The 14,598-nt window shown below is 35.6% G+C and overlaps 1 protein-coding gene across 3 annotated transcripts in view; it reads left to right on the forward strand.

Annotated features, from left to right (window-relative positions):
* The window catches only part of Epha6 (Eph receptor A6), a 951,337-nt gene that overhangs the window by 111,628 nt on the left and 825,111 nt on the right, over positions 1-14,598 (forward strand). Inside the window, exon 4 of one of the 3 annotated variants that reach the window (XM_039088721.2) lies at positions 7,137-7,256. The exons of the other annotated variants lie outside the window; for them this stretch is intronic. The gene's annotated coding sequence lies outside the window, so the exon portion shown is untranslated. The remainder of the gene's footprint in view (positions 1-7,136; positions 7,257-14,598) is intronic. 3 annotated transcript variants of the gene reach the window in all.

Genomic DNA, 14,598 nt, shown 5'->3' on the forward strand with positions numbered 1-14,598 from the left:
TTTGCTCTAATAACTTGTAATAAAAGGAGCCACTCCAATACCCACCACTACAGATATTACCTATAATTGTTTCTGAACGTTTATCCTCCATATAATTTTAATCATCATTGACTTTGATCCTGATTGATATAGTCTGTCTTTTACACAAAGGAAAATGGACAGTTCAGTATCTAAGCCATCCAAAAATGATTATCCTATGCCAAAAATGATGCTTTAATATCTGTGTAAAATAAGGGAAAAAATCCATCATGAATTCAATTTGCTGACTTACAATAACAAAGTTCTATTAGTAGTTGCAAATATATATATGTATATATATATATGTATATATATACATATATATACATATACATATATATACATATATATACATATATATATTTGCAGCTCACTCTTTCATTAACTTTATTATTTTTTCACCATCTGAAACATAAATCACTAACTTTAATTTGGTTTTATGTCCAAAGAATGCTATTCGAACTTGAATGCACTGCAGTCCATGATTTTGAAAGAAATGTTATACTGTCAGTCCAGATTTGCTTTGACTATGGATTTATCTGTGATGAAATTCATGAACTTGACACATTGTTGATGAAAACAGTATTTAGGTTTTAATTTGGTCACCTTTCCATTTGTCCTCACAAGCACCTCTATGTAAGGGCCACATCACTGTTGTTTTAGTATTTAATCATTTATTTCTTCTTCCTCTGTGTATTTTAGGGATAATCAGGTCCATTTACCATGCTTCGTATTTATTCACTGTTTTTTTCTGTTGTGTTTTTGTTTTTTATTACTTTATAATTAATGAGATTCTATAATAGATTTTATTTCTTTTCCAGAATTTGATTCACTTTTGTTTTATTTTGTGGACTCTGTAATAAATGTGTCTTTGCCATTATAAGTCTATTAGAATAACCTCAAACATACTTTTTTATTTCAGGAGTTATATATATAAATCCTCTCAAAGTTCTTGGGGATTCACATGGTACATGAACAGTTTGTGTGCAGGAGGGACCATCTGCAGGAACGTGGTTCCTTTATAGTCACTCTTCCCTACGGACTTTTCAGATATACCCCAACTCTAAACTGCTCTGCAACCCAGTAAATCCAACTACTGACTTTCTAAAGAGAGGTCAGACATTGCAGCTTTCAGTTTGTCTATGGTTCTTACTGAGAGCAGACTCCTGGCCCCAGCCCCTTCCCTCCTTCCCATTCTTCCCACCCTCCCACACACACTAGACACATTAGACTTCCTCTGGAAAGGTAGCATGTATTAGGCTTCACACTGGGGACATATGGCAAAAGCAAACAAACAAACAAACAAAGAAACAAACAAACAAAAACTATTCAAAATATCAAAGCAGATCTGGCAGACCTGTTCCCCTGCATCTGTCAGTCTCTACCTGTTACAAGACCGTCCTGGCAGTTATACCACACCCCTTACTCTAAATTTCTCCAGCCCTAGGGGCTAGGCTTCCCTATATAATCCAATTATTTGTGCTTTTTTTTCCTTTTTTTCCGTTTTTCTTTTTTTTTCTTTTTTGTACGTTGAGGCTTTGTGGCTGCGGCTGCACCTGGTTCCTTGTTCTCACTCTCCCTTTTTGACCTCCTCTCCTGACATGGCTCAGGAGAGTCAGGTCACTGTACTCTCTCAGATGTCTATGCCTCTGGGGATGCTCTCAAACGTATCTACGATAAACCTTTCGCTCCAGGGCCAGTCATGGGTATAGTTCTTTTGTCTTTTGTTTGTTTGTTTGCTTGTTTTTTCATATATCTGGTCCCAAAACCTAAACTAGTAACGAATGTCCGTTCCTTTCTCCTTTTCATTATAACTGAATGTCTAGTGCATGAATTTTTATTTCACATGCTTTCTCTTGTAAGCATATCATATATTCTCTACAGGTCTTGTTTGAGGATACCAATCCTCTTTTATGAAAACTCTGCATTCGTAATTTAATAATGTGGAAAAGGTTGAACCCCCATCCTAGTTTCAACCCTATTGTACACTTATTGGTGGTCTCTATTGGTTATCAGTTGCCTGTCTGGTTGGTAATTTTAAAACTATGAAGTGAGCCAACTGGGAGTCTTAATTTACTCTGTAGGGATGTCCATGTGCAGCACTGTTTATCAACTTACTTATCACATTTATTGTTCATTTATTTTCTCCATACTTTCACTTAGAGCACCCTACCTTCTAACGTCAGTCCATGCTCTACTTAACAGCTACGTTTACTCAGGGATCATCAGGGAAGAAACAGCAGGAGAGCAAGAGGAGCGAGTAACTATTGTAGTACACATCAAGGCAGGTGCATACATGAACTCAAAGTGCCTGCGACTACATGCAAAGACTAGCACAAGATCAAACCATCTAAACTATCGTGGAAGGGGAGTGGGTGGTGGATCATAAGGTCCCATGCTGGATAAAGAGCTATTGGCAAAGGATGGCTACTTACACTCCTATGTGCATGACTGACAGCCCCAAATGCATTCAGTGGGTGTAAAAGGGAGAGAATTAAGTGGGGAGGTAAAAACAGGTGGGGTGCTATGAAGGAGAGATAATAAGGGGTAATTCGATCAAAATATGATCATTTGAAATTTCCAAACAATAAAGGTAATATAAAATGATGCTTTTAAATTAGTAGTCTTAGTATAGTTTTAAATAGTTGCCTACATCATTTATGTATATGTGTGTTGTTGAAACATAACACACTCTACCTGTGCATGATGTCTCTAGGATGTTTCCACTAAACGAAAATGAGCAAGCAATGACTGAGGCATCACTCTTCTCTTGTTATATTAGCTGTACTCTTCTGTCCAGAATGCTAGAGCAAATTTCCACAGATTAGGGAGATGAATATGTAAACACATTTTTTCTTAGTCCCACAGACCTAGGCAGTATAAGTTCAGTGAACTGGTAGACATGGTGGCAGGTCAGATTCTGCTCCTTGTTCTTGAACCTGCATTTTGCTCTTTTCTTACATGGGAGAACAAGGAAGGGAGTCTCTGAAGTATCCTTTACATGGGGTTTTAACTTTTTTACGTGTAGTTGCTTCTTTTTTATAGACTATCTAAGAAAAGCAACTCAAGAAGGGAAGAAAGGTGCTGCTTTGCTCACGGTTTTAGAACTTCTGGTTCATGGCTAGCTCGATGCATTGTTGTGGAAGCGGAAACACGGCTGAATAGATTGGAGGAGGACAGCTGGTGTCGTTGTGGTGTATGTAAAGTGGGAAAAGAAAGGGGAGGAAAGAAGGACAAGTCAAGGGAGAAGATACAAATCCACCTCTTAGTGCTCTATGAACTCACCAATGGATTGATTGCTGATGAAGATGACTGCCTCAGGGTCCACTCACCTGTCCATACACCAGCTGTGAATCACCCAATGGCAGGAAGGGAGACGTCATGCCCACAATAAGAAGACATACAACCATGACCTAACACCTCCCAAGACCTCCATAAGTCACAGTACTACCTGCATCTCAATTCAACCTATGGGTGTAGTAAAAAAAGGTTTCAAACTGTTGTATGGCTTACGGCCTGTAGACACTCTATTAAATGATGACCCGTAGAGGATAAAGTTTCATTATAAAATATGTTCGATTTGAAATATATATATATATATATATATGTATATATTCAAAATGCTTTCTCGTAGATTGTGGTTTCTGTTGTTGCTCTTGACTCTTTAGCAACAAAGCATTTTCTTGGATTGTTTTGATTTCTTCCACCATCTGAACTTTCAATCTATTGGATTTTGCTTCCTCCTGAAAACTGACACTGAACAGACATTTGCGAGGTGCTGGAAAAGACGATACTGCTGTGGCTTTTTTCTGTTTTAATATTAATATATTCAGATTTAAAGATAATTAACAGTCTAGTCTTTGGGGGGTTTTATTTCAATCGATAAGTGAAAACTTCCCTTTCAGGACTGTGAGCATACTTTTCGCACCTACCCATCTGTCTCCAGTTTCTCGGGTCAACAGGCTCCCTAAGTGTTCAGTGTCGAATCTTCTTATTTCAGTGTCTGTAATGTGTTCAATGCATCTGTGAACTCCTTCACCATAGACTTTTCTGTCACTGAATCACATTGCCATCCCCACCATGATGTTCTGTCCATGCTACAAGGAAAACATTAATGTCAGAGTTTCTCTAATAAAATACGTAAATTATTTTTCCATTCAATGGATTTTAGTTACATGAAAGAATACATTTGTAAAAGTGAGTTGACAAACATAGCTGGTTACTAAATACAAAATTACACTTAATTTGAATAGATGTTTGGCTTTTTTCTGAAACCATAATCACTTAGAGGTTAATACCAAGCTCTTTTAGATTTTGTTACCTTGACTTATAGCCTTGTTTTTTATTTTAATTTTAGTTTTTAATAATAAATTTTGATTAAATCTGATTGTGTAGTGTTATAAAATTTCTATCCAGTTAAATTCTTATTTTAAGTTCATTTAAGATAATTGTATTTAATTATTTAAGATAAGTTTTTCAGATCTAATTTTTCAGTCTACTTTCCTGTTTATGAGTCATGATCTTGAAATAATCAAATCTAGAGGGTTAGAATTTGTTAGGTGGAAAAAAAAGGCAGGCAGCACTGGTTTTGTGCTTTACTGTTTTATGCTAAGTATTGAATAAACATCATTTTACCATCTTCATAATACCAGAAATGGGAATGGATCATTTTTGAGTTATTTTTAATGGTTATTTTATTTACATTTCAATGTTATCCCCCTTCCCAATTTCCCCTCCACAAGCCCCCTATCTACTTGTCCCTCCGCTGTGCCTTTATGAAAGTGCTCCCCTACCTGCCAACCACTCCTGCTTCAGCGGCCTAGTGTTCTCCTCTCCTGGGTCATCTAGTCTCCACAGGACCAAGAGGTTCCCTTCCCAGTGATGCCAGATAAGGCATCCTCTGCTACATATCCAGCTATAGCCATGGGTACCCCCTGCGTACTCTTTGTTTGATGGTTTAGTCCCTGGGAGCTTTGCTAGGGGGTGGTTCTGGCTGGTTGATATTGTTCTTCCTATAAGGTTGCCAACCCCTTCAACTCCTACAGTCTGTGCTCTAACGTCCCCATTGGGGTCTCCACGCTCAGCCTAATGTTTGGCTGTGTACAACTGCTTCTGTATTGGTCGGGTTCTAGCAGAGCCTCTCAGGAGACAATTATACTGGGCTCCTGTCAGCAAGCACTTCTTGGCATCAGCAATAGTGTCTGTGTTTGGTGTCAGCAGATAGGATGGATCCCTCGGTGGGGCAGTCTCTGGATGGTCTTTCCTTCAGTTTCTGCTCTACTCTTTGTCCCTGTATTTTCTTTAGACAGGAGGAATTCTGGATTAATATTTTTGAGGTGGGCAGGTGTCCCCATCCCTTAACCGGGAAGTGCCTATCCACTGGCTATAGTCTCTACAGGTTCTATCTCCCCTTTGTTGAGTATTTTGGCTCAAATCCTCCCTGTTGGGCCCTGGGAACCTTTTGGGTCCCTGGCATCTAGGACTTTCTAGTGGCTACCCGCAGACTCTCTTCTCCTAGTGCCACACACCTACATTCAAATTCTTACCCTCTGTACTTCTCCCTCATCTTTTCCCATATCTGAACCCTTTTCCCTCTCCCTCATCTTTCCCACATCCCGTTCTCCCTCTATTTCCCCGAGATAATTCTCTCACCCCTACTGAGTAGGACTGTAGCACCCACATGTTGGTGTGATCTTCTTCTTCTTGAGTTTCATATGGTCTGTGAATTGTCACATGGGCATTCTGAGATTCTTCTTGACTAATATTCACTCATCAATGAGTACATACCATGTGTGTTCTTTTGTGACTGGGTTATGTTACTCAGATTGATATTTTCTAGTTCCATCCTTTGTCTATAAATTTAATGAAATCATTGTTTTTAATAGCTAAGTGGTATAATGTACCATATTTTCTGTATCCACAGATTGGATATATTTTAAATATTGCTAATATTGTTTTAATATTTCTAGTATTGTTAAGTAAAGTTTGTTAAAAATCATATATTAAGAGAGGGAGGCTAGAAGAGAAGATAATGGAAATTGAAATAGAATTGCCAATTATCAAAAACAAATAATAAAAATAACATTTTTCTAAAAGTTATACACCACAACATGAAAACATGCTAGTAAACTCAAATTTTTAAGTATAATAGCTTTAATGTTTTATTTTTGCTTCCAGTATTGGCAGATTAAGTCTTGATTATTATTAAATTTATTTCATTAACACCAAAAAAGAAACAATAATTATATCATTTCTACTTATGCCAGCTTTCATTCAGGTTGTAGAGATCTGAAATGTTTCTGATCTCTAAAGTTCACTCAGGATTTCTAAATGTTGAAAATGTATAAATAAGAAAGCATTTAAACCCTCAGTCGTCACTGTTTTAGTAAGTTCCGCTCTTTCAATATTTAATATTATCTATCCTAATTAAAATACCAGCAACATTCTTACATTCTTTTAGATAATGTTACCAAATCATCTGTAGTTTGAATCCGTGTTTTATAACAGATACTAAGGAAAATTAAATAAAAAAGTTTTGTGTTATAATTAATTATATTGATTTTTTTAACAAATTATGGATGTTATTTAGATCTTTGAAACTCATTGTAAAAATACAACTACTGATATTTTTGATTTGGGGCTAACACAAATCTATTTAACCACCATTTATGTTAATATTATTTTATATCTATATAATACATTTAGAAATAATTTTATCTATTCATTTCATATTTTCTAGTTTGCGAAAGATCATAAATGGTTAAACATTCTGGGAATCTCAAATTTTAAGTCGAAAATGCTAAAGTCCTTTTTTTTTTTTTTTCTGAAGCATCCTAGTTCATTTTGTGTCGGCAACATGACCCTAACTAGTTCAGCTTCCCTTAGAATTTGCATCTGTGTAATTAATTAATTTTCAAATTTTATCTTAATTTAAATGAATAACATGAAATCTTTTTACCTTGAAGGTATTGTCGATTTAACATGGAGGACTCATTAGTTAAAGACGAATATTTAATGTCATAACAATATAGTTCCTTCACCATGCAAAATCGCCAAGACAGTGTGGAAAAAAAATCCTCCTAAGGAAAATTTGATATAGCTTTCCTATGCTTTTCCAGACCTATTTCCAACACTGCTAAAAGGGGGGAAAATTCCAGAAGGCACTGAAGAGACCACCTCTCCAGACCCCGCTGTTACCTCTGCTCTGGATTCACAGGCTGCAGGTCCCTAGGAGCCAGGTTGGAAAAGTTTCTAGGAAAACAGATTATTCATGTATAGCATATATTTTAAGTACAAAGGGTTCTTTCATGCAAATTTGTCTTTTAGGCCCCATAAGTACATTAAAAGTCCACATATTAGTTTGACATTAGCATTTGTTCTCTAGACTTTTAAATATATCAAAAATGAATGTTTAGAATTTTTAAATACACTATTGAACTATAAATGGTTTTTAAAGGATGCAAAGTGAGATTATTAAAAACATAGTGTGGCTCTTTTAGCGTTAACTTTTCAAAACAAACCTCAACCTCTTCTGATACCTTTACAATTAAGAAGGTATGAAGTTTTAAATTTTAAATTTTATATTTTTTCAAAAGTTTCAAGTTTTCTCATATAAACTATATAAATGATAGTATTTTATTTTGTAACTCTCTTTTTGTCTATTCCTCAATTCAAGGAAGTCTAGAAAACCTCAGCATGAATGGAAAGTTAAAGTAGTAATTCTGCATATGCTGTTCAAATCCATGTTTTGGAGAAATCTCCATACATAGGCCAAAGAATAACAAAATACTTAAAGTGGCATTTTATCTAGGACTAATATGAATTTAAACTGTAGGATTGATGAACTTTGAAAGTAGAGAGAAACATAATTAATAATGTCAAAATACAATGCACTGTAATAAAGAAGATTGAAACTCTCTTAATGCACAGAGGAGTATACACGTAAGGAGTATAAACAACATACTCAGAAGATATATACAGTTGAAATTTAAAGTATTTATACCTAATGCAGATTACTTTATGAATATGAAAATATGTAAAAATTATTTGAATATTTCAAAAAATAACTAATGCAGTAAAATTTTAAATAAAAGATGTAGAAAGCAATAAATCACACCTCAGATACATTAAATGTGAATTAATGAGTATAAAAGTAGAAATCACATATTCATATTTATGAAAGCTAACTTTTCAATAATGTATCTCTATATACTTATATAAAATATGATGCTACTAAATTCTTAAAGAGATTTTTGAGAGAAAGTGGGTACAATAGTCTACATATATTTTATTGTCTTTTTGCATTTACTTTGTATTGTAATTATTGTTTTAAGGCGTATTTTATTATTCATTCTGATGTATTACTAATAAATTGTTAGTGCCCTTAGGAAATAATCAGATCTCACTATATCATTTATATTTCTGTCTCCCAACAGCATGAATAAATTGAATTTAAGTGTTAATTACATAAAAGCTTAGTTGATAGAGCGGAATATACAAAATCAAGTATTTTTAAAAAGTCATTACAGGAAAGCATGTGCTGAATTAACTTTTTGGAAAATGGCTTCATTATTCTAGCAAAATGTACTCATTTCTTAATTCTGTTTTAAAACTTAAATAATTTTTAACTACAACCATTGCATTTTAGTTATTAGCCACTAATAATTATTACTTCCCATTCCTTTTTTAACTTTTATTCTTCTCTTCTATGTTACATTCTTACCTCCTGCCTTCAGTTTACTCTCCCTCCACTCCTCCTAGCCCTTCCCGCCTCCCCTCTCCCTCAGATCAGCTCCTCCTCTGATTCCGTCTTAAAAATAAAATAAAAAAAGAAAGAAAAATATAAAACGCTTGCGAGGATATCCTTGAATCTTTTAACTTTTATTTTTGTTAAATGTGTTTAGAAACATGATTCATTGCTTATTATTATATACACATGCACAGTGTTTTTCATCGCGTTCAGATCCTCTATTTCCTAATCCAGAAGCAGTTATAAGCTGCTCTGATCTGAATACACAAATCAGTTTGGCTAATGGCTCTACTCTAACAGAGCTCAATATAGGACTAGCATGTCCAGACCTAGAACAGATGTCCAATTTATATTTAAATTACAGACAACATTACGTGTGGTTCTGTAACTACTAATGTGACTGAAAAAATGTGACTAATAATGTGACTCGCAAAGCCCATTTGTTAGATCCATTTGAGCATGAAGGTAGGAGTGAAGATTCTGTACTAGAATCTAAAACATGGTTGGCAAATGTGGTTCATCTCAATTTCATGGGGACTACCAAAATTGAAAAGAATCAATGAAACAGTTAATAAAGAGAAAATGATCCAATAAGCACAAATTTCTAATTTGTTGAATTTTAATAAGTAAGATTAGCCCAATTAAGATGTTAGTCAATAAATATTATTTTTATACAAAATATAATTTTCAGTAAAAAAATTGCCATAAATAAATAAGCTTTGTGACATGTACAGACAAATAATAGTATCCCCCAATCTTACTCCCCATGAATAAAGTAAATCTTCAGGAATCTTTTTTTTTTTTTTGGTTCTTTTTTTTCGGAGCTGGGAACCGAACCCAGGGCCTTGCGCTTCCTAGGCAAGCGCTCTACCACTGAGCTAAATCCCCAACCCCAATCTTCAGGAATCTTAAGGAAGACTTTTAGAAGCTGGAAGGTTGTCAGGCAGTGGTTCCAGATGTCTTTAATTCTAGTAATCAAAGGTAGAGGCAGGTAGATCTCTGTGTGTTTGCGGTTAACCATGTCTACAGAGTGAGTTCTAGGACAGCCAGGACTACCTATGACACAAAGCCAGATAGATAGATAGATAGATAGATAGATAGATAGATAGATAGATAGATAGATAGATAGATAGGGAGGTAGGTAGGTAGGTAGGTGGTAGATAGGTAGAAAAATAAATAGAATGAAAGGTAGGTAAATGGGTATAGATAGATGGGCCTATAGATTAAGAAATAATTTAGTTCAATTTATTTGTGTTACTTCATGGTACATTCTCTATATCTGTGAATATGCACCTGTCTAACTAGCTTACAAATATTACTTACTACATGAACATGTGTTCATATATGTGCAACATAATACTATGAAAGCTGTAGGGAAAAATGAAGACTAGTAGCCTATTTAGGAGCAGAAGAGAATTTTAATAATTAATTATAAAGTAAAACAGATAACAGAGAAAGTAGATTGAAGATTTTATAAACTGTCATTAACCTCTGTGATAAATGAAATTGTGTAAATTTCGGCATATATTCCCCCACATCAACACTGTTTTTATGGTAGATGACTATATTGTCTATCGGTCTATAAACATGCAGTAAGACATTGATTCCATCTCCAGATTTTACATATTTTTTTATGAATTCCCTTTATAATTCTATTTCTGTATGAGCCTCTCTCTGGAAGCATTGTCTACTCTCACCATTTTCCTCCTCAAGCCCCTGCATTTAGCTTTGTTTTCTTAACTTTTTTCTTTTTTTCTTTTTTTTTATCTTTATTAACTTGAGTATTTCTTATTTACATTTCGATTGTTATTCACCTTCCCGGTTTCCGGGCCAACATTCCCCTACCCCTCCCCCTCTCCTTCTATATGGGCTTCCCCTCCCCATCCTCCCCGCATTACCGCCCTCCCCACAACAATCATGTTCACTGGGGGTTCAGTCTTAGCAGGACCCAGGGCTTCCCCTTCCACTGGTGCTCTTACTAAGATATTCATTGCTACCTATGAGGTCAGAGTCCAGGGTCAGTCCATGTATAGTCTTTGGGTAGTGGCTTAGTCCCTGGAAGCTCTGGTTGCTTGGCATTGTTGTACATATGGGGTCTCGAGCCCCTTCAAGCTCTTCCAGTTCTTTCTCTGATTCCTTCAACGGGGGTCCTATTCTCAGTTCAGTGGTTTGCTGCTGGCATTCGCCTCTGTATTTGCTGTATTCTGGGTGTGCCTCTCAGGAGAGATCTACATCCGGTTCCTGTTGATCTGCACTTCTTTGCTTCATCCATCTTGTCTAATTGGGTAGCCACAATTATATGTATGGGCCACATGTGGAGCAGGCTCTGAATGGGTGTTCCTTCTGCCTCTGTTCTAAACTTTGCCTCCCTATTCCCTGCCAAGGGTATTCTTGTTCCCCTTTCAAAGAAGGAGTGAAGCATTCGCATTTTGGTCATCCTTCTTGAGTTTCATGTGTTCTGTGCATCTAGGGTAATTCGAGCCCTCAGCTCAGTGGTAGAGCGCTTGCCCAGAAAGCGCAAGGCTTTGGGTTCGGTCCTCAGCTCCGAAAAAAAGAAGGGAAAAAAAAAGAATAAAGGCAGAAAACTAGTCCCTACAGAAGTGTTTTGTTAACTTTAAATTTGAAATTCCATATATGTATACACTATAGTTCACTTATTCATTCTCTGTATCTTTGTCAACCTTCTCCAATTGTGCCTTTCAAGACTTTCGATTTAGTTTGGTCACAGTTTAATCTGGACTGACTCTGTAAGCATTGGACTGGGCTTTTCCAATAGAACCTGGCTGGCTTAAAGGGAAGCAACTGATGGCAAGATTTCTCTTCTCCCAGAATCTTTCAGTAGCAAAGAGTCTACTGTTGAAGAAGAGGACTCTGAGCTTCTCCACCATCCACTCCTATCTCTGGGTGGGCCCATTCCTGTGCAGATTCAGGGCAGGCATACACAGCAACTTTGAGTTCATGAAATGGTTGTCTTCCCTATGATGCAATGTTTCATTTCTCCTCTTCTAGTTCGAATCATTCTTTCTATACCATCTGCAGCAAAGGACCCTGAGATTTAAAGACGATGACATGAATTTCTTGACTAGTGTTACAGTTATTTTTCCCACATTTCCACCAAACAATTTAAGTTTACCTCTCTCATCTGTATTGTTAAATTCAGAATTTCATCTTAGGGCTTGATTCCATTTATTGATCACCTTTATTACATAGATAGTAGTTACTCCTATTTGGAATAAATCACATTAATTGTAACACATACTGATTTTTCTTCCTGTCTTTTCCATTTTCTTGTTTTTTTTTTTCCTATAGAAATCAAAACTTTGACCTTATACTTTATATAGACTCCAGAGCCTCATAAGGATTGGGGCATTTCCCCTTGGTCCTGCCAAGACTGGACCCCCAGTGTAGGGAAATATCAGGGCAGGGAGGAGGGAAGGGTGGGTAGTTGGATGAGGGAACACCCACATAGAAGAAGGGGGAAGGGGATAGGATGGGGGAATTATGTATGGGAAATCCAGCAAAGGGGATAACATTTGAAATGTAAATAAAATAATGCAAAAAAAGAAAAAGAAAATGCAGAAAAAAATTGGGGCATATTAAAATACATTATTGAATCCCCAATGTCATCACTGCCTTGTTTTTTCCTGATAGATAGAGCCACTATATTCACAATATCTGTGAAATTTGGGTGTCTGTTAGGAAAACTATCTCAAATATCTCGAATGGAACTTCTACTCAGTCTCTTCAACCTACTCCTCTCAATCCAATGAGTTTCATGCACTAAGTCCACCTGACCAATCCTCTAGACAGCATTTAGGGTTATATATGACTTCACTTCTCAAAGACACCATAACTGACGGGAGAGTAAATTTTTATACTTTTGCTTTTAAAGTAAACCCTGAATTCAATTAACTTTTAAAATTGTTATTAAAGCTCTGGCCTTAGAAGTCATCACCTTTTCTCTAGATTAATAAAATTTACCAATAAGTGGTATTTCAGATTTCATATTGCCATACGTGGATTCCTTTTTTTAAAAAAATCACAATGTGTTGTAGAATATTGAAACAGTGATGAGAGTTTTTCTGAAGTGAAAACACTTCATTTATCTTATATTGTGTAAATTATATAGTCAGAGAAATAAAACAATCAGTTAATTTGCAAATTATTCATGCTGTAGAAAGTTTCATGAAGATATATAGTGAAGATGTTATAAATTTAAATTTCATCTCCATATATATTAATGTATATTATATTATTAATATATTACTAATATTACTCTTTCATTTATATATATATATATATAATTGTACATTACTAGTGAAGATGTGATAGGTTCCCCAAGTATCAAACTATATATAATTTGATATATGAATTTCAACGACACATAAATGTTAAAATGCTATAGGTCTATAAATAGATAGCCATAGTTAAGTGATGTATAAATCAATGAAAACTATAAAAATAGTAGATTAAAGGATATTGTAAAGTACAAAGAAAACTGAGAAGATAAATATGTGCCTGGGAGAAATATTTAAAACTGATTTCTATCAAATATTACCAGTCTTTAAACATTGGTGGATAAAAGGAAATGTCAGTATTCCAATAACTCAAAAAGTTCTCAATGAAATTAGAAGATTTTCTTCCATTGGAGGTGCGGAAAAGAGAGCAGATTCAGTTTCTCAGCAGTATGACCCGGAAGAAGTAGATGTCTCTGTTGCTTCTGCCTCTACACAAACCTTCTGCAAAGCTATTGATTTCCTGTGACTGCTATTCCCACACAATATGTCAGTACCCACAGTTCACACTAGGAGTCACTCCTACTTTTCAACAAATTTTTAACACCACGAATCCACCATTGTTATCAGGCAGACAGATTTAGTTGTTCTAGACATTTCTCTGGGCTCTGCTTGCCCAGCACTTTCTCTTCTTTAACTCCAGACAGTGACTATACGATATATTTTGTTTTCACGTATTGCCCCTTTAACCACAGTGTCATAAGCTAGAATCCTCACTCTATATTTTATCTCTGATTGTTTCTTTTACTAACATTAAGATGCATTTTAATTTCCTCTCTGTCCTTACTTGATAAAACACCTCAATTCTATTTCACACTGAATATTTCATTAACAATATCTGTGTGGATTCTTAGGTTGAAACCTGTAGATAATTAGAATATCACCATAGGCATTTTCAAATGGGTGGTTAGGAAGTAAGTTTTTGATTGTACTTCGACAAACAGCTATCTTTCTACATCTCTTAATCTGGATATTACAAACCCATTTCATTAGCATTTTCAAAAACTCGACATGTCCTAGCAAATGGGCCATACAAATGATATAGTTATTACGCCTTTCCCTCTGCACTGGTTAGTTTTTAATGTCAATTTGACCCAAGCTACTGTCATCTGAGATGGAGCAATCTCCATAAAACATGCCTCCATAGGATTGCCCTGTATGTAAGTCTGTAAGACATTCTCACCAGTGATGATTGACATAAAAAGACTTAAGTTACTGTGCTGGAGGCTGAACAAGCCATGAAGCATAAATCAAAAAGCAGCATTCCTTCAAGGACTCTGCATCAGTTCCCATCTTTAGGTTCTCCCCTCATATCTCTGGAGGAGGGGCTACAAGCTGTAAACCAAATAAACTCTTCCCCTCCCCCCAAAAAAACCCATTTCATGGAACATTATAATCTGTGTCACCTGCTTTTCCTTTCCTACTTATCACTAAGAAACTTGTACCAGTGATGGTCAACTGCTGTATAAAGGAATCTCATGTTCTGACTATCTTCAGTCTGGCTCATGTCTTGACTTGATATACATTTGGTTATCT

Source organism: Rattus norvegicus, chromosome 11, assembly GCF_036323735.1.
Source record: "Rattus norvegicus strain BN/NHsdMcwi chromosome 11, GRCr8, whole genome shotgun sequence".
Taxonomy (NCBI): domain Eukaryota; kingdom Metazoa; phylum Chordata; class Mammalia; order Rodentia; family Muridae; genus Rattus; species Rattus norvegicus.